The sequence below is a fragment of the Limulus polyphemus genome, unplaced genomic scaffold (assembly GCF_000517525.1).
Source record: "Limulus polyphemus unplaced genomic scaffold, Limulus_polyphemus-2.1.2 Scaffold872, whole genome shotgun sequence".
NCBI classification, from domain to species: Eukaryota; Metazoa; Arthropoda; class Merostomata; order Xiphosura; family Limulidae; genus Limulus; species Limulus polyphemus.
In genome coordinates this window covers 290,997-313,523 of record NW_013666482.1, presented here as the reverse complement: position 1 = coordinate 313,523, position 22,527 = coordinate 290,997, and the positions used below count along the sequence as shown (strand labels likewise).

The following is a 22,527-nucleotide window of genomic DNA, read 5'->3' as shown; positions in this document are numbered from 1 at the left end:
CATAACTAAGGCAGCAAGCCAGCACAGTTCTCGACCACACAAGGAAATTGTCCCTCTCTTCGAACTGAAAACGGGGATCACTGTCAATTTTATAATGCGTTGTGATTGAAAGTGTCGAAGGTCTTCAACGGCGTCTCGGCTCGAATCTTGGACCTTCAAATACATAGTCGAGCACGCTATCAACTAGGCCATCCTGACACTAAACTTAGTGGTTTCGTGGACTCAGTTATACTTTTTAAGTTATTTTTTTTTAAATAAAATTGTGGACTATGTCCATCGGCATCACATCTCGAGTCCCGAGCCCTTGATTCGTAGACCGACGCGCTAGCCACTAGTCATGGCTAGCCCTTTTCTACCTGAAACAGCGTGTCATTAAATAATATAGGTAGGACAGAGTTAAAGATATTTCAAAATAAGGCTCTTTTCCCAGAAATTTAAAGTTTGATGTAAACCGTGCCTATTCATATATCATATTTTGTATCCCAGGTTTATTTTGCAACAATAAACAAGTTTCAGTCGAGCCGCTAATATCTATACAAAAAGTCCAATGTCTCATCAAGCTGAACATTTTCTTTTGTTATTTATTTTAAAATATTTGGTCAGTAAATATTAACGTAATTAAAGAAGAGAATGAACATGAATGAAAATCTGTATTTACTCACCTGTTTTTACTTTCTTTCAAGTAGCCAGAGTTCTTTCACGCACTTTTGATTTAGATTGGTAGATTCTGAAACGAAAACAAAACAATGACTCTTATCTTATGTCTTCAGGCGTGCGTAGAAAGTGGAATATGACTCAGAACATGTCAGTGTTTTAGATAAAGTACACTTTCAGCTTTTATTTTAACACTGTTCTCAGTTCAGCACGTGCTGTAAGGAAGCATGCTGCAGCAAACACTCATTCTTACACAGATAAGCTCTTGTTCAGCTATATGACAGGTAAAATCCCCAGCGTTGTTAACGCCCTCTACGAAGTAAGTCAGCAACTTGTTTTTGAAGCGCCTCCACCGGTGCGTTGATATAAAACCAGCGTTGCCCAAAAAACACACGAAATCTTTATAATGAACCCAACAGTTTCGTCAATTTTATACATTCTATAGCTTTATGCAATGGAATTGTTGACGAGCAAGTATTGTAGAAATCTGGAATTCTGCCACGCATTAAATCCATGTACTGTAACAAACAAGATACAGAGAACAAGGGGAGTGTTATGATTTAAATATTTTATATAGCGTGAGTGTTAAACTTAGTTATTTTTAGAAGCGATAGTTTACGAAAAATACGTTATGTAGTTCAAATGTTGTGACTTGGTGATTGTTATATTATTGCGTCATGTTACTAGAACCTTCTGAGTGTTTCTCATTATTTGAATGGAACATTCTAGACCTTTGTCGGAGTATAAAGACGCGTCACAAAATTTAGTTCGATAGGTAGATAAATCTAGACTGCGTGATTGTGAGTTTAGGCATAAAGAGCGTATAGTGGCGATTTTAAAGTGAAATTATCACAGGTTGTATTGTATTAACAGAGTGTCTTGTCAATTATGTTCTAAAGTAACAGAACCAACCTGTGTGGACTTATGACGAAAAAAGAGACAATTATTTAAGCTCTGGATACAACTGGGGTAACCAACAGTTATAGTGGTGATTTTAAAGTGAAATTGTTATAGAATGTATTGTAATAACAGAGCAGGAAGTGTAATTCGTCTTATCAAATTGCGTTCTAAAGTAACTGAACCAGCCTGTGTGAACTCTGACGAAAAAAGAGACAATTATCTAAAGTTCTGGATACAAGTGTAACGAGCATTTGTATATGCATTTGGTTTGTTTTAATATATCATTTCAAGTGGACTGTATGCTGTTTGCTTATTTTTGAAATCTATCTCCAACAAGTCACAGACACCTACTCTAAATAATCTGGCCCATACATAAAACCTGACAAAGCATTTCTATTTTAATTTCCTACGATGTAATGCTTTCATTCAAACAGTTCAACGTTTCTGAACCAGATAATTTTATACCATAGCAATAAATGTCAATTTGAATATAAGGAGTGGAATGTGCCACTTGGGTAATAATATATGTGTAAAGACTGTTTTAAATTGGTCTGTGATTTTGAATGATCTTTCTCGCTGAATACTGAATAATGCTCCAAGGGTAGGACTTTCCATCTTTCTCCCTCATCTCTAAGTTGAGTGTTGCCTTTCTTTCATCTCAGTTTTTCATCAAAATAAGAGAATTTTGGTTTTTTTTTAATCAAAGTAACAAACAGGTCATATTCAAATTCATTGGTGCTTGTGGAAATGTTTAATGTTAAAAACTCAGTTTTCATTAAATAACAATTTACTCTACACAGTTCTAAACATTCGCAGTTGTTTCTTACTTACCGGTCTTTTGGTATATCAACAAGCGCAAAGTTAAGTTCCACTCTTGCACGCGATTCACATTCATCAAATTTTGCAAATTGTTAGGAAGAGACAATAACTCAAACGGATACTAAAATTATGACAACTCAAACTTTATTTACACTATATAGAACAATTGAAAACATAAGTATCATAATAAACAAATCACAAGACAAATACAAAACAGTTAAGTATGTACAAAATTACGTCGAACTCAGAAGTTCTAACCGTTAACACAACCACAAAATCACACACAGCTATAGGACTGCCTCTGAAATCCAATAAATAATCTGCCTTCAAATCTCTAACTGACCTGACAGGCATCATTATCTCTGCCAGATGCGCCAGTCAGACGAACCCGAATAGCCACATGGGTCAGGTCAGCAACCTCATAAGGTTAACTGATGGTCATTAAGGTCAAACAAATTAATGAAAAGGTAACAACAGTTTAGAATGGCAACAACAACAAACTTAACGTCAGGTATACGATGGAGAGAGGGATTAGCGGACTTCCGGTATAATTCCAAAACATATTTATATTGGTTCTATATTGTTCCTGTTTTAGGTCTAACTCGCAACTTTTAACATTATGTAAATTGAAATTTTCTGAAATTTTATTTCACTATCATTTTATATCGTATATGTCATAAACGACATCATATAGATATAGCATAGAACAACACGTATTAGGAGTGATTGAACCTGCAAGAGTATGATGACCACTCATAGAGAAGCATTACATGAGTCATCATATTCCATTACTACGGCGATCTTCATAATCTTAAAACAAGAGGGAATCCTCAATAGCCGCGGCACTTGAAATTCTTTTAGGCAGGATTAGAGTAAATTAATCTATGAGACCTTTTTTCCTTCTTTTTGTTCGCTATATTTTTGTGCGGAGTCCAAAACTATAATTATATATCAAACCAGTCAAGAAATGACGAAGTTATGAGCTAAAAGTGTTTATTTGAAAAAACAAACAAAAAACGCAGAGCCGTTGTATGAGCTGCTATGGCGCGGCTAAAATACAAAACAGTAAATTTTTATTAAACAAAACCAAACACACACACACAAGTCTTAGAAAGTAATAGAAAGATGAAACGTGTCTCTTTTTTTAGTCCTAGAATACTGATCAGAGGGAGGACAGCGAGCCAGCACCGGTCAACATTCGGTCTTTGTTCAGCTCTTTGAACCGAATAACAGAATCAACCGTCACTTTTATAACGCGCCCACAGCTGAAAATTCGGAGAGCGTTCAGTTGTATTATCTCTCGATCTTTAGATGCTTCTATCCAGAGCCCAGCATACTAACCACTAAGCCACCCCTTCCCGAAATAACGTCTTTAAGAAAAAACTAAAGAACTAGAAACAACAGAAGTCGGCATCACCTCTTGATCTTTAGACACTTATGTCCAAAGTCCAGTACACTAACCACTAGGCCACGCCTGCCGGAAATAACGTGTTTAAGAAAAAGAAAATAGGTAGGAATAATAGAAGTCGGCATCATCTCTCGATCTTTACACACTTCTGTCCAAAGACCAGCCACTAGGCCACGACTGCCCGAAGTAACGTAAATAAGCAGGTGCAATAGAAGTCGAAGAATTTTCACTGCTCAGACTTTGCAGATATATAATTATAATTTTGAGCTTCACTCAAACTTCTAAACAAGATCGAATCTTTATGGAAGTATGAATAAGTTAAACAAGGTTTGTTCTTATAAATGCTCAAACTTAAAAATCTGGTGAATTAGAAAGTCGGAATAACCTTTTAGTTAAAATAGGCTTGCTCTAATGACATACTTAGCGAAATTAGTAAATCACTACACAGAATCTGTATACTATTTATTATATATATATGTTGGTGTGAACATGCTTTATAGTCACTATAAGAAAAACCTATATACTAGATAGGTGAAGTGAAAAAAAGTGTCATTGGCCACTATTCAGTTCTTCACATTATATAGCAGCCCAGTAGCAGGAATAATAAATAAACTTGGTATTCTAAAAACACACGTTGATTAAAGTGTAGATTGAACTGGACCTCCCTTGAACTTAAGACTTCGAGACTAAATAATTCTCGAAATACTAAGTATATTTATTATAACTGAGTAAACAAATATCAAAATTCTGAATTTTAACAAATATTCTCAAGTTATCATGACAAAATGCAACACGCTAACCATAATTCACATCGCAAGATTTAGCTATACTCGGGCACTTCCAATCTTAAACTACATTTGTGGTTTTAATAAATAATAGACGTCATGTTAGAACCATACTTCTCAAGTTATGGAAAAATATGGATCAAGCATGCGTAATACGCTGGGAGCTACAGGTGTCATGTTAGAACCATACTTCTCAAGTTACAATAGGATAGCTATGTTTGTTCTGAGTTCTCCAACTTATACTATTTAATTCATATTTATTTCATATTATGTGTGCTTACTTGCCTTGATTTCTATTTTGGTTCGTGGAATTTTTAAGTTATTGTAGCTTTGATTTTAAAATTCCTACGTGTTATAATATGGCAAGCAATATATTTACATTAACAAGTGAAAAAAGTACATAGAGATATGCATGATGGAAAAAAAAAAGAAGTCAGAACTAATGTAATACAGAATGTGGTTTTGGTCAATTCGGTTGAAGGGAATTCAAGGTCTGAAACCTTGCGACATTTACAGGAGGAAATGAATGAAGATAACTATTTACAATGTGAACTTACGCAAGTAAATCAGGAAAACGTGGATAATATCAAATAAATGATTCACAAAGTGTAAAAATGTAGGAATGATAGGTCATCTACTGGATTAGTTTAACCAATATATAGAAGATAGATTTGCAGTAAAATCTGAAATATATATACAGTACTTATAGAAGGATAATGTCTATTAGTTTTGGACGCTGCATAGCGGCTCATAAAATGGCTCTAGCTCCGTCATCTATTGACCGATCTGAGATATAATTACAGTAGTGGACTTAGAAGGTCAAATCCTTTCGATTGATCTATTTGACACCACCAGGGTCTCATAGATTAACTTACTCTAATTGTGCTTAAAAGAATTTCAATTTGAAGATAGTTTAGTAGAGATCCTAATGAGTAATAAAATCGAATCGGGTATGCGCGCGCGCCCCACGCTTGGTATTGCTGACGCACAAACATATAACTAATAAAAAGGAAAATAAAGGTCTCGCAGATTAATTTACTCTAATTCTGCCTAAAAGAATTTCAAGTGCCGCGGCTATTGAGGATTCCCTCTTGTTTCTAATATATATCAATGAAACAACAAACATTACATTAAGTTGCACTATTTACACGTATGTAGATAACACTGCCTTACTAAAAGTGATTGTTGGTGTTGTTATTTTCGTAGTTCAGAGCTACACAATGAGCTATATTCACTCCGTCCACCGCGTGGAATCGAACTCTTGATTCTAGCCTTGTAAGTTTGTAAAATTACAGCTGTTATATCAGGAGACATAAAAAGTAATTGTAATCTTAAAATGGGTAAACCTAAAGAATATTTAAATGGTGATCAGACGAACTGGATTTGCATTTATATTCCATATAAACAATTGTAAACTATCATAATTATCTATCGAATTTTATACATTCGTTGAATATATAACTAAATGCGAATATCTTGGAAGCTATTATTAACTGTAATGTTAGTTGAATAGCACGTGTAGAATATTTGTTGACTAAACTTAGATGCCATACATATTTACAAACTTCATTTTAACACTATATGCTGTATGCCAGTTGGTCTATACATCAATTCGTTGCGGTGAACATATTAATGGATCTTCCTATATTTCACATACGAGTAAAATATTGTAGTTTTGGAACAGTATGATGAAAACTCCTTTACCAAAAAATAAAGAATAATTATTCAACAGCTTATGAAAACAGTTTGAATCTATTTAATGTGTCTAACTTGTACAAACATACATGTATAACAAAACGCCATTTTTCATTGCCCTTCAAATTCAAGATAAATCATGATAAAAATATGAGATGTAAAGAATTGGGCTCTTTCAAATTTCCAAATAATGATAATGATGACTATGAAAAACTTTCTAAGTTTTTCAAGTACCAAGTTTATTTGATACAATTCCAAGATAACTGGTGGAAGTCGAAACATATGCTAATGTGAAGAGGTCAATAAAAATTGGTTAATGATGGTGAATGATTGATTAAATGTATTAAACGGTATATTTGTAAGAGCTATGATTTATTAATAAGGAGCAAGCAGACGTAATGTGCTGGGAGTTACAGGTATCATGTTAGTACACATCTGTCAACTTATGTAATAATAAGGATCAAGCAAACGTAATGTGCTGGGAGTTACAGGTATGAGGTTAGATCCATACTTCTTAAGTTATGTAACAAGAGCGAGCAAGACGGAATAATGAATGGGTGCTACAAGTGTTATATTAGAACCATACTTCTCAAGTATTGCAACAATATGGATCACGCATGTGTAATACACTGGGTACTGCAGGTGTCATGTTAGAACAATACTTATCAAGTTATGTAACAAAAAATATAAAAGAATTCATGTATTAATTTATTATATAAATATTGTGTGCCCTATGGGAGTAATTTTGACTATAGAGACTGAATTTACATTTATCCAAGAACAATTATTAGATGACTGACAATAACGCGCACTAATCCAACTGTTTTATGTTATATTGGGAAACGCGCACGAATCCAACTGTTTTATATTATATTGGGAAACGCGCACGAATCCAACTGTTTTATATTATATTGGGAAACGCGCACTAATCCAACTGTTTTATATTATATTGAGAAACGTGCACTAATCCTACTGTTTTATATTATATTGGTAAACGCGCACTAATTCAACTGTTTTATATTATAATGGGAATTACGAAATGAAAATAAAAAAGACATTTTACATATTTGTCAGTCAAACTGAGTTTACCTTCACCGTGCTCAGACACTTCAGGGTAAATAGTTTCCTGCCAACGATCAAAAAAGCGGAATTTCCGGCCGACCATAACGCGATGTGATCAAATAGACGGCAGCTCATCCAAAACTGTTAACACAGACAAGTTACAAGTTTGAACGTTTTTTTCTTTCATTATGCACATTTCCTGGAGTATTGCATTTACCTAAAATGTATACCGCAATATTTCAGTATTTCTTAAAAACTTTTCAAAAATGGTTTGCGCAAGTTTTGATTTCGTCTTGTGAACAAAATAACAGAAACTGTGGACATGGATTAACACTTTAGTAAACATAAAGAATGTTTACTTTTTGACTACAATTGCCATGTTAGATCCATAATTCTTAACTTAGGTAACAATAAGAACCAAGCAGTTATAATGCGCTGGGAATTACAGGTATCATGTTAGAATACACCTGTCAACTTATGTAATGATAAGGATCAAGAAGACGTAATGTGCTGGGAATTACAGGTATCATGTTAGAACACACCTGTCAACTTATGTAATGATAAGGATCAAGAAGACGTAATGTGCTGGGAATTACAGGTATCATGTTAGAATACACCTGTCAACTTATGTAATGATAAGTATCAAACAGGCGTAATGTGCTGGCAGATTCAGGTATGAGGTTAGATCCATACTTCTTAAGTTATGTAACAAGAGCGAGCAAGACGGTTTTAAAGTAAACAGAGAAAAATTAAACAAGTGGTTAGATACAACACACTCAGCAGTAAAGTCTTCTGCATTATATTAATGTTTATTTGTTTGTTGTTTAGTGCAAAGCTACACAAAGGGCTATCTGTGCTCTTATCCATCACGGGTATTGAAACCCGGTTTTTAACGTTATAAGTTTGCACACTTACTTTTTTTGGGGGGGGGGATTCGCGCAAAGCTACACGAGGGCTATTTGCGCTAGCCGTCCATAATTTAGCAGTGAAAGACTAGAGCGAAGGCCGTTAGTCATCACCACCCACCGCCAACTCTTGGGCTACTCTTTTACCATCACATTATAACGCCCTCACAGCTGAAAGAGCGAGCATGTTTGGTGGGATAGGGATTCGAACCCGCGACCAGCAGATTGCCAGTCGAGCGCCCTAACCACCTGGCCTGTGGACTTACTGCAGACTAAATTGTAAATAATTTTACTGTGAGTGTATCTTCCTCATGCATACACAACGTATTTTTTATATCCTGTTTAGTGTCGAGTAACAAATTACAAGTTATTTCCATCATATGGCACCTATTTTTAGTGGGATACATCACATTGAATATAAAAAGAAGGAATGAAGAAACGAATCAGCTTTCATCAGATTAAATGGCTAACCTTTCCAGCGTGGTTACTTCAAAACACAAACACACCACCAACAACAAAAAATAACTAACACCGCATGTCGCTCTTCCCTCGTGCTAGTCTCTAAATGTTTTTCATCTACTGCAAAATGTGGACTTTTTTTCTATTAATTATACTTTTAGACATTTTTAATAATCCCATACATATTTTGCTATCCCGACTTCTATGTCATAGAACCGACAGAAATATAAATTGACAGGTAAGCTTCACGTTGAAAACTATAATATTTTGCATACTCAGTACGAGTGGTTAATGTGAATGGTGTGGGAATTTAACTCCAGGTTCTGTAATCAGTTGATATTACTCGTACTTCGCGTCATACAATTACCCGCGTAATTCACCATGCAATTACGGTTAATAACTTTTAAGTGACTCAGATAAAAACTAGGTTGAAATAATCGGAACCTACTAGTCTGTTTCATTTGATTAAACAAGAAAATCAATTGAATATTGTTACCTATCGCTATAATGAACCCACAGTGGTAAAAGCAGGTCCACCTGGCGAAAGCACTTGGGTGTAATAGTTTTATAATGTGGTTTACGAAACTTTTATTCCCGGGTTGGTCAGCGGTATGTTTATGGAGTTTCTTTTCTAAAATCTGAGGCTCGATTTCCCTCGGTTGAAAGAGCTCAGATAGCCCATTATATGGCTTTGAGCTAAAAAACAAACATCCTTGTTTGAGCCTATATTTTATTTTTATCATGACTACAGTAAACTCGGTACTTGCAATCCATAAAGACCAGCAACTATAATTTCGTCAATCTAACATAGTTGTAAATAATAGTGTATTTATACTAACTGTAAAAAGTGGGGGACATGTGCTCCTTCTGTCCTACGTGTTAAACGTCTATATAAACAGGCCTATTTCTGGAGCTAAAGAAATAGGATTTAGGAACTACTATAATTTTTCTGAGGATGTGAAAACATAAACAACATGTAGCAACTGGCTCCCACTATCCGGGAAGATATTCTAACAGGAAAACACAACAACAATAACAACAAAAAAAAACAGGCTTAAGCTCATCTGCCCCATTGTTAGAAACTTGGGTTCGAATCTCTGTGTGTCTTACTTGACCACTTTTCCACATTGGAAAAACATAAGAGAATATTTCAGTTGGAGAAAATCCTAGCTTTATGAGACCGACCGTAACCGTAGCTCTACACTAAAGATTTCCCATGAAAATATTTTTTTAATTGAAATAACAGACGAGAATGGCCTAAGTAGGAATTCAATTTAGTATTTCTGTCATTACAATCACCCTAGCCTGGTACAGCCAGGTGGTTAGATGATCGGCTCGCAAGCTGCTGGTTGCGGGTTCGAATCCCCGTCCCAACAAACATGCTCGCCCTTTCAGCCGTGGGGGCGTTATAATGTGACGGTCAATCCCACTATTCGTTGGTAAAAGAGAAGCCTAAGAGTTGGCAGTGGGTGGTGATGAGTGACTACCTTCCCTCTAGTCTTACACTGCTAAATTAGAGTTCGAACTTTACGAAGGTAACAAAGGACTTACCTTGCAAAGTTTTAACTTCCCAGGTACGTCCTTAAATATAACAGGTCAGTTGACTTAAGTTAACTTAATACCTATATGGTTGATGACAATTTTATCGTTTACAAAGAATAGTCATCCGATATTAACAGCAACAGGTTACATATTCGAGGCCAGTACATTTCTACATAATATGAAAATAATGATAAATCAACCATGGACACGAGTCGAAACTTAAGCTGTAGATATTGTATATTTTTGCAAAAAAAATAAATAAAACAGTGAATAGTTAATTATAACTTAGTTATTTTTCACATTAAACATGACTAAAGCGAAAGGAAAACACCAACCTTTCCGGTTGAAGTACGTCACATCCTGTTACATAACCACTACCTTAAACTAATATCTAATTCTCAGTTGGCATCCTAGCAAAAACATTGTGGTTGATCTGTAGAATTTTATAAGAATTACGTTGAAAATTTTGAAATATTTAATTGAACTAACCTGGCGTAGTTTTATAGTAGAAAACTAATACAGGCGGTGTGAATAATACGTACGAAACATTGATCCAAAATAACTAGTCTGAAAGTTTCTTCCTTGAAAATTAAAAATACAGTCCACAACTAAGAAAAGTTTTTATAAAAGCAGAACATTTTTTCGACCAAACTAATAGCTTTCCCGATACAAAAAACAACAACAAACTTTAATAAAAATACTCAATATTGGCACCATAAAAATTACACACTTAAAACAACGAAAGAAATGTTTGAACAAAACCAGAAGAAACGTGTTCTTAACAGTAAACCATGAATTATCTAACAATTAGAATCTAGAACATGGAGCTCACGAAGTGGCGGTGTTTTTCCCCAGCTATTACATAACAATAGAACAAACAATTTTATATATCAGAATATAAAATAAAAAGCAACCGCTGCGTTTTCGTTACATTTTTATACCATTCTATTTTTAAAGGAAAAAATACTATCTTCATATACTTACTATTATTGACAAATATCTTTTATAGCTTTTCCATTATATCTATACGTACAAAAGTACTCTTCCCGTGACGTATATACAAATCACGGTAGTCAATACATAAATTAAAATGATGCGTGTAATTAAAGAAATATATCTTACCATTGACTAGAAAGAGAGTCAATAATTATTGAACCAACCAGAGCCGTATTATCTTGAGGAACAGCATAAAACATTAGCTGCTGGAACTTTCACTTTCCGTTGCCTTAACTCACCAGGTGGCTCTACAGTATGATTGCTTCTACCTGACCCAATTGGCAATACGTATCACGCATCATTTTTTGGCCGGTTAGCCCTGCACGCTTTTAAAGTTGGAGTGAATTTTTTAAAATTGTTTAAAACTGCGACTTTATAATAAATTAATAGTCTTGGTTTTCACGGTGTTGGAAACTCCACGGTACCTAATTCTCCTCCTCTCTCGTGTTTTACTCTCGAGCTATGGAACAACAACTAACAAACGACGGATTGGAGGGTAGAGGTGGGACATGCACCGTGTGTTCAATGGACTATTTACCACATAACATAGTAAAGTTTTTTATCATAATGAAACATCTAGGTCACAAAGAGAATACCAGAAAAGCTGCAATGGAATGAATACATTTCCTTTTAGATTACTCCTGCCATAAACACCGGTAATGTATCATTTTACATTTCGTGAAGTGTTGGAAATTATTCTTGTTCGTCCTTATATTCCACGTTTAGAAGGCAACGTTTTTTTTTGTTTTTTTTCAGAATAATAATTGACTTAATAATCTTAATAAATTTCTAAATATTTTCAGAATCCCTGTAACTTTTACATTTTCTGGGCGAATTTAGCGATAGTTACTGCGCATGTGTTAGCTTGACGGAACTACGAACACTTATATACAGTATAAAAGTGAAAGAATGTTTCTGAGTGAATCACAACATGAAGAATTTGGTCCATTAAAAATTCTCTGCAACCAAGTCTTTGATGTTATATTAAATATTTTGTTTAATTTTGAGCCAGTTGCTATCTAAAGGAATTGAACCACGTACTGTGTTCCTAACTTTTAGCGAACTATTCACTTTAGTTTAATGCGTACTTGGCTTGTATTCTAAATTTCGATGAGTTCCGACGAATCATTACGTGAAGTTTTTCCAGTAAAATTTCATAATAAAGTGTCCTTTTGTAGCTAATTCGTCAACTTAAGCATATGAATACATTCTAAACTATATACGCTGTAATTCAAAAATAAAATGCGTTAACGAACCAGTAAGTACGTGCTGTGGTTGGGCGTTACACTGTAGGTGCGGTAGTCTTAGGTTAAACTGATTTCCTCATAGAGTATTAGTTGAGTCTGCTTTATAACAGTAGAGTTGGCAGGATTCGTTACGAAGTTTCTTTTGTTTAGTGCAAAGTTACGCATTGTTGCATTCTGTCACTACGGTGAATCGAACTCTGGTTTCTAGCGTTGTAAATCAGTAAATTTACCACTGACCCATGGGTGGGGGACAAATTGCGTAGTAATACTGCATCTAACTAAACTAACTGGGCTTAATCAAAGAATTAAAGAGACTGTTCATAATGCGTAACGCAGAATGAAAACAACCTCGATTAATTCAAAGGCAAAAGCAAAGTTTGTTTATATTTGCTTTCTGTATGTTCGTCTTTCACTAGATTCTTTAACTGATATCTGGTTTTCTTTCCTCAATATTTCTTTAATGAATTCACTTAAGATGAAGAACAAGAATCTACTAAGATATATCCCAGTATGTTTAAATCAAATGTTTCTTACTTAACTAAAAACTTTGGATTTACTCATAGCGACTAGCGTTTCTCACGTGAATGGCCATTCTCATTCAAAATTAGCCCGACTGGAACGACCATTGCACAAAATGCAGGATTACAGCCACCATCTATGGGCAGAACACGTTATCTCTATAGGATGAGAAATAATTTTAAAAAGGCAGGCAGAACAATATCAACTCAACGACTGTGTTGACAACGTGTTAAGCGAAAACTACATAGACTTACAGTAAACGAAAAATATTGAAATATCCTATAAATACAATTGTAGAAAACACATGTTATGCCTGCATACCAAATAATTTTCATAATTTCAAGTTCGACAAAGGGAACAAAAATAAATCCATATTCATTAATTTTGTGCATTTTATCGCTACCAGTTGAAAAAAGGAATAAACTGCACTGTATATCTATTGCCATCTAACTATTATGCAAACAATGTGAAGAGTTCATGTAGTGTAGTAGCGTAGATAGAGTTAAAATGTTTAGATAAGTTATCAAATATTGTTTTCTTGGAAAATTTTATTCTTAGATTTTCTGTTAACAGCCAGGTGGTTAAATAAGTACAAAAATATCAGAAGCTTAATTTATTTTAGTTAGTTAGTTATTGTTGTTGTTTTTTCAGAACAAAGCCACGTTGGGCTATCTGCCGTGTTCATTGCGGGGAATCGAACCCCGGATTTTAGAGTTGTAAGTCCGTAAACTTACCGCTGTCCCACCGGGGGACAACTTATTTTAAAAAACCACTGTAAATGATTTAGTTTAATTTTTGATTCATAATTATGAAAATGACAAAACAAAGAACATCTGTTGAGGGAATAGCCATTACATGCACCTGTGTTTTTATAAGTCAAACATAAATTAGGAAATCAAATTCATTTTACCATTTTACAACTAAAAGTAAACCAGCGTAAGCTACTAACTGGAAGTATTTTACTTTCATAGCCTATAGTCCAACATAGGCCTAATGCTGTTTTACTATTGTTAAACTAATTGTATTTTCTCGTTATTTTTGAAAATCAAATAAAAGTTTGTTTTTTTAGAATGGCTGATATAGCACACTTACAAATACATTTTAACAGGCTAAAAAGTAACGAAGAAAACTATATATATATATATAAAGCATAAAAATATGTGTGTCTGTTATCTAACTACTCCTAGATCACTCGGCCAATTACAACCAAACTTGTTAAACATGTTAATGAGGTTCACAACCTCATCCACCCCCATTATTGATGTTATTGAGCATTTATTATCTGTGACGTAAGTTAGTGTTAAATACATTCACAGATGGCTCCACGTTCTTACACTATAACACAATATACACACAGTGTGGGGGGAGGGCACCAAAGTGGCTTATATATCTCGGAGAGTGCTCTAGCATTTTCTATGGAAGAATGCAATGAAAAAAATTGCCGCCGCTATTGCAATAATACATAAACTCAGCTGATATTTCTACTCCAATTGCCACCATAAAGCTGATATGACGAGTCGTTTTTTTGAGTTATGCCAACTTCTTATATGACACGTGACCTTTCAACTTCGGCCCTTAAGACACTTCTGCGGTCAATGACCGCCTATTAATTAATCACGTGAAACACTGTGGATGACATTAAGAGCTGGGTAACAGAAAGCACCTTTATCGCCAATACTTTGGCCGCTACCTCTTCCTACAAAATCACCCTGACCATGTTTTAGTATATATATACATATATTAAGTTCTTAAAGCTAATACAAAACGTTTGGTGAGGTAATAATGAATACTTTAATTATATGTCACGTTATAAATAAATTGTGTGAGAGTTATGATTTTTGTGTTATTTATCATAACATCCACCCACACATTTTTTTAAAGTTCATAAACCGGACAAAGGACGAGTACCTCAGCTTGTAATATAATAAAATAGTAATCCCAATGACATGACTGCGTCATTTTTGACCTTCCATTAAAATCATACAAGTTGTCTGTTTTTTGAAGAGAGTATTATAAACACTCAAGACACAATATATCATAGAAATGTTACATTTTTAGATATAATATGATAAAACAGATTTTAAGTTATTTTAACATTAACATTTTAGACTAGTTCGATTTTAATGTCAAATATAACATTCGATAGAGAATATTCATTGTTCATTCTGAATGTTTTCAATTTAATAATGGAAAAGGTGGAAAAGGAATTTTGAATAGAAAAATGTTACTTTATTACATATATATTTACATATGTACAGTAAAATGGGTTTCTTTTGATTTAATACTTCTATAAGGGAATTTCGCAATTTCTTTCTGTTTCAAGTTGACCAATGACTGTTTTAGAAAAAAAAGAAGTTAGTAGACTTACATCTCTAAAATTCGGGTTTGATTTCCCGCGATTGACAGAGCGCTGACAGCCAATTGAGTAGATTTGCGTTGAGAACAACAAAAATTTAATTGAAGGCTTATTTTCATAAGTTTTAAAAGCATGTTATCTTTAACAAAGAGCACTGAAAATGACTAAGCAAGCACAAGATCTAATCGACAGATTTTTTTTTCTAAGTCCACAAATATGAAAAATTTGAAAGATTCAATAATTTTTTCCTACTTTTTCAACTATAATAGTTAAAATCATATTACGAAATAGGGTAAATATAATCAGAGAAGAAGAATGTCCAAAAGTGATAAATATGTTGCAATATAATATGGATGACGAAAGCTAGATAAAATCTCGGCGCTTGACTTTCTTATAGATTACTTATGTCACCCATAGAAAACGTAACTATTTTTTTTCTCAAAACTAAAAGAGTCATTGACCTTATCACAATAAAGTACTATAATAAAAGTCTAATAATTCCAGATGGGATTGTTTTCCAACAAAATGTAATTAATGTACACTGATTTTACAGAACTTGTTTAATCACGTAATTATGATACGCCAATTCCTAAATATTTCACACGTTTTATGAGTGTCATTAAGTGTAATGAATTAACGCTTTGTATTTATTTTTGTTCCTAAATAATAATGTCATTAATGCAGTTTCAGATTTATTAAAACTAAAATTAACCCAATTAATATTTACATCATGGTCAAAATTAAAGAATTTGTTTGGTTGTTTGTTTGCAATTAAGCACAAAGCTACACAATTGGCCATCTGTGCTCTGTCCACCAAGGGTATCGAAACCCAATTTCTAGCATTGTAAGTACGCAGACATACCGCTGTGTCACTGGGAGCAAAATGAAAGGTTATTTGGCTGAAATGCAGCCCTAAACATTATTTTTTTTCAAACCACGTTTTCCTGTTTTTCCATATTTTGCCATTGAAAGCCATGTCATGAACAACAGCCAATTTCTCCAAATTCACCAATCACTTAAGGAGCATAACAATTTTTCAATTTACCCAAAAAATAAAATTAAAAGTTACATTTTTATAACTGATTTTTTTTCTTATTAGTAGATTTATATGATAGAATAGTTTAGTGCTGGCTAAAGCACAGAGTCTCCTCCCTCCAAGTATGGAATCCCGTCGCAAGAATATCGTAGCGCCATCTTTAAGTCTCAACCACTAACCATAGTGTGGCGATTGGCCGACAGTGACTACTATTACTTTATTATTATTTCTAAAATACTACGTACCAATTTTCTTTTTCCGGTAATGTAATACGAATAATAAATCCGTTGATCCACAGCCCGACACCTTTTTAGTTTATAAGGGAAAGCATTCTTAAAACCATAGAAAACTTAAGCGAAAAAGAGGTGGTGATGCAGCAATTGTTCTAGAATTTTTGAAGATTCGAAATATGTATGCATGTTTATTACATTCTTGCAGCTGTGACAATTGTGGCTGTCAGAACAAGGTACTCCCCAGTGGCACAGCGGTATGTCTGCGGAATTACAGCGCTAGAAACCGAGTTTCGATACTCATGGTGGGCATAGCACAGATAGCCCTTGTGTAGCTTTGTGGATAATTAAAAACAAACAAACTATAAAATTCCCTTTTCAGAGTGGGAGGTTGTTCGAGATTTGTTTGGGGTGTGGTTTAAGAGGCCGTTACAGCTCTAAAAGTTCTTGTGTGTGGAAATTCCATTTCCATGGAAAACATTGAAGGATTTCGTTCTCGAAATGTGTAACAATTTATACAATGCTATACGAATATCTCCCTTGGAAACGTTTTTTGTAAATCTCTAGCCAAAAGTTTATTCGTGGCGACATCACACTGTCGAATGTTAGGGAATTTGCCTCAACCAAATGTATACGTGCAAAACAAAACATGATAACCGTGACATTACGACTTGTATTTGCGGCAAAATGTCACAGCATTACACTATACAGATTGTTCATATAAAATGTGATTATCCCTCTGTACAACTGATAAAATTGATAGATTTGATCAGTTACGAATAAATAAATAAATAAAAGAAAAAAGAAAAAAAACCCACACAAAACGTGTTCATTGAGCTTTCATACAACTCATAAAAGTTAAAAGCTTTATTTGTTTGTATGTTGCTAAGCGCAATTTTATACAATGGACTATCTGTACTGTGTCTACGACGGGTACCGAAACCCGGTATTTAGCGTTATAAGTTTTCAGACTTACAGTTGACCCACTGGATGGGGGAGGGGGGGACAAGTAAACTCACACACATATCCAGTGACACCAAAGATATTATAACGTATTCATTGTTGAACTGTAGGGTTAAAACAGTACAGTTGAAACCCACCCTCAGGATATTAGAAAATAAAACTAGAACATATATATAGATTTTTTCTTTCAGGTGCTGTGTATGAAGTATAGGGCAAGTTGTTCTTGGTAATTGTATTTGACCGAGTTCCTAAACTGTTAAAACTTAGACCGTTTCAAGTTAATTATAGGTGGGTGGATCGACTACTATCAATCATATTTCAAACAGTTACTATGTAAATCTTGAAAAACATTAATCACAAAACAAAACAAAAAACTTGTTTCATAGGTTTCCCTAATTCCAAGAATGAATTGTTTATTGTGAACGCACGCACACAAAATACCTTCAGAGCGTTGATTGGACAATTGCTATGTAGTTTGAGCTTAACAATGTTTGTAACTATGATGAAGTCCTTCAGAGCGTTGATTGAACAATCGCCATGTAGTTCGAGCCTAATAATGTTTGTTACTATGATGGAGTCCGTCAGAGCGTTGATTGAACAATTGCTATGTAGTTTTAACTTAACAATGTTTGTTACAATGATGGAGTCCGTCAGAGCGTTGATTGGACAATTGCTATGTAGTTTGAGCTTAACAATGTTTGTAACTATGATGAAGTCCTTCAGAGCGTTGATTGAACAATCGCCATGTAGTTCGAGCCTAATTATGTTTGTTACTATGATGGAGTCCGTCAGAGCGTTGAATGGACAATTGCTATGTAGTTTTAGCTTAACAATGTTTGTTACAATGAGGAAATTCTTCAGAGCGTTGATTGAACAATCGCCATATGGTTTGAACTTGACAATATTTGTTACAATGATGGAGTCCTTCAGAGCGTTGACTAGGCTATCGGTATGTGGTTTGAACCCGACAATGGTAGTTATCATGGTCACTGTGAGCCTAGTAGTACTGAACAGACTTAAATTAGCTAACACCCTTCATCCGATCAAAATTAATAAATACAACAACAACAACAAAAAAAAAACGAGTGTAATTTATTTGAATGTCAAATTCAGACAAAATATATTCAAACTTGCAGTTCAGCAACGTTAGGTTTAAAAAAAAACATCTTACACGACAAAATGTCCATACCTTATTTTATTGTTGAAAGATTAACAGATTAAACATCTGTATTCATGATAAGGCACTAAAACTCGTTTGGTCCCCCTATATACGTAGAAAGGCTTGTGTTGTTGTTTTATTCGTCATAGTTAAAACACTTATGTCAACCCTGCGTTGGCAGAGTTTCAAATGTGAGTGACACAAGTATATAATGTCAACTTCTAATCAAATCAAGGTATCTACATAGCCCAGAACATATACAGCAACGAAGATGGCTAATTAAATATAACATTCAAACTGTATTACTTATAATGGCAAATTTGTATTGTTTATAAAGATTAGAATACATTATTTCATCTGTTCAGTACTCTTGCTATTAACGAAATTTTCGCCCGTAAACCCAATAGTATCTCATAAGGTTCGAGCAACCTTGGAGGCTTAGATTAGGTTATCCTAACTCCATACATTAAACTAAAAATGCAGAAGAATAAGAGATTATGTGTTTGTTTTTCAAATTTCGCGCAAAGCTACACGAGGGCTATCTGCGCTAGCCGTCCATAATTTAGCAGTATAAGACCAGAGGGGAGGCAGTTATTCATCACCATCCACCGCCAACTCTTGGGCTACTCTTTTACCAACGAATAGTGGAATTGACCGACACATTATAACGCCCCCACGGCTGAAAGGGCGAGCATGTTTGGTGGGACGAGGATTCGAACCCTAATTTATAGTCAATTTATAGTTAGCTTATCCTCTAAGAGAGAGAAAATTATATTAGGGCGAAAGTTATGTATTGCTTAATTAATTAATCACTACTTCGTGAATTGTAAAATTGAAGTCTCATTTGTTGTTTGGTGTTATATAAAAGTTTTGCGTCATTAGTGTTTGAAATACCAGTCTTCTGAGTGGTTTTGAGTTTTGTTGTTCAAAAAACTAGTTCAAATCAAGGCTTGAAAAATTGTAAGAAATTTAAACTATTTGCATAAAAATTTTATAATTTTATACTTTCTAAATCCAAAACAAGAACAATGACAAATATATATTTATTCATAATTTAGCTCATTTTCACCAGAGCGCTGCATTTATGGCAACATATTCAAAAGGCTCACGCTGAATGTGCCTATGACGTAAAGCTCATAATTTATAACTTGAAGTTTGTAGTTAAGCACAAAGCTACACAAAGAGATATCTGTGCTGTGTATACCACGGGTATCGAAACTCGGTTTTTAGCATTATAAGTCCGCAGACTTGCCGCTGTGCCACTGGGGGAGGGGCAACTTGAAGTGAACATATTTATAGAAGCAAAGTTTTCAGTCTTCACAATAGATGGTGCTAGAAATAAGTTAGTTCGTTTGTTTCAGATATTAACATAAAGCTACACTACGACTATTTGTGCTGTCTCCACAACGGGTATCGAAACCTGGTTTTTAGCCATATAAGTCCGCAAAATTACTGTTTTGTCACTGCGGGAGGCAACTTGAAGTGAACATATTTATATAAGTGAAGTTTTCAGTTTTCCCACTAGATGGGGGTAGAAATAAGTTTGCTTGGGATATTCGCGTAAACATACACAAGGGCTATTTTCGCTAACTGCTCTTAATTTTGAACCGATTGATTAAAAAGAAGGCAGGTAGTCACCAGCATTCACAGCCAAGTCTTGGGCTATTCTAATTGAATAGTGAGATTTGACAGTCACTGATAGGTGTCACAGATGCATTGATAATGGTGTTGTTGGATACTAAATACTTATACTTGTACCTGATGATGACAAAACCTTGTCGAAACGTTGTACATTTGCTGTTATGTTAAACTTATATTAAAGTTTTTCTTCATTACCCACGCAAGCCGTCTCCAGCCATTATTATACTTGTTAGATTGGTCCAGACTTAGAAAGTACTGCTAGCGAAAACCAAAAATCTGTAACAATCGGGCCTTCGAAGTAATGGGTGGTCACCTGTGTATAGTGTATTTACTGTATCCTGCATGGATTCTTTGATAATTATGTGGAAACCAATGTTTCAAAATAGTTTATAATTTGCTCTCAAAATATTTATAGCATGGATAGTAACTGGAACATACTTTCAGCAATTAATTTCATGATATATCTAACTCTTTATAGCAAAACAGTATTTGGTATTTTGAATACGGGTCAAATGTCTAGGTTCATGTAGGACCATTTCTCATTTCAAACTACTGATAAGAAAAAGGTCAGGAAGTCAACGGCACTCGCCGCCTACTCATCATCAAATAGCGGCATTGCTGGCACAGATATAATTCCCCCCATACCTGAGTGTGTGGAGCACGTTTAATGGTCTATTGCGGCTCAAACCTGGAACCTTATGCTCTGCAGCCCGTACGCTAACCACTAGACCACTTCCGGTGCTCACTTGACAATTCAGTAGTCTGACAATAAGATAATATTAGTGTAATTAATATATATATATACATCCAATTTGAGTGTTTCTGGCTTTCCAGTTAGTTTCCTCAGTAAAGTTTTGTTACACTGCGTAATATTGCATCATGATCGTGCGTGTTGGATTTTACGAAAAACCCAAATATTTGACCAACGATAGAGAAAAAAATTTCAAAACACAATTTACTCATCATACCTCTTGTCTGCGGCCCTGCACGCCACTCAAGTGTCTAAGTATTTTTGATATAAATTTAATGTTCTTTCCATTTGATCTTTTTGGGTATTGGAGGGTGCGGCTAACTTAATAATTTTCAGTGGTAAATTCCAATGATGGTTTCTATGGTTACATTCTATATCATCTTGCTTAACGTTATTAAAGACACGTGAGTGCGAGAGCAACGGCCTGGGTGGAGTATACTTGGAATGTATTTGCTATCATACGTTTGGGAATTAGGCGATATACAACATTGAAATACATGTTAAATATCATGTTCCAATAGTTACATCATCGATCTGTAAAACGAAAACTAAATAAATAAGAAAGAAAGACACGGTAATCACTGTTTTTGGAAAAGGACAAAATCCATTGGAATTGATTTACGAAGAATAAACATTATTGTGCTTAATGCATTCCGTAGCGTCACAAACGGAAAATCCGGAACAAGTAACGCACGAGTTGTCCGTGGAAGTTTTCGGTATAAAGGTCGAAATCTGACAATAAGCAAAAAGTTCTAGAAGGTTCCTTATTCATTTAATAACCATACTATAGAACCGGCATGGCCAGGTGGCTAGAGCGCTCGACTCTCAATATAAGGGTCGCGAGTTCGAATCCCCGTCCCATCAAACATGCTTGCCCTTTCAGCCGTGGGGGCGTTATAATGTGACGGTTAATCCTACCATTCGTTGGTAAAAGAGTAGCCCAAGAGTTGGCGGTGGGTGGTGATGACTAGCTGCCTTCCCTATAGTTTTACACTGCTAAATTAGTGACGGCTAGCGCAGATAGCCCTCGTGTAGTTTTGCACGAAATTCAAAACATACCAAAACTATATGAGTTTTAAACAATAATTATAATCACAGCCTATTGTTGGCTGGTCTGCGTAAACTAATAAAATAAAATGTATAATCCTATGTCAGCAACGAACACTTTGTCTCTTAGTGCTTTTGCATTCATGATGTAATGTAACCACTTTATCTTTTGGTGCCACTGCACCATGCTGTAATGTAAGTACTTTATCTTTTGGTACTACTGCTTCCATGATGTAATGTAACCACTTTATCCTTTGGTGCTACTGCATCCATGATGTAATGTAACCACTTTATCTTTTGGTGCCACTGCACCATGCTGTAATGTAAGTACTTTATCTTTTGGTACTACTGCT

General features: G+C 34.7%; 1 protein-coding gene across 2 annotated transcripts in view; it reads right to left on the bottom strand.

Annotated features, from left to right (window-relative positions):
* Positions 1 to 22,527, bottom strand: part of LOC106460972 (CD151 antigen-like) — a 75,964-nt gene that overhangs the window by 22,546 nt on the left and 30,891 nt on the right. For both annotated transcript variants that reach the window (XM_022387764.1, XM_013920735.2), the window contains exon 2: positions 663 to 727. The gene's annotated coding sequence lies outside the window, so the exon portion shown is untranslated. The remainder of the gene's footprint in view (positions 1 to 662; positions 728 to 22,527) is intronic.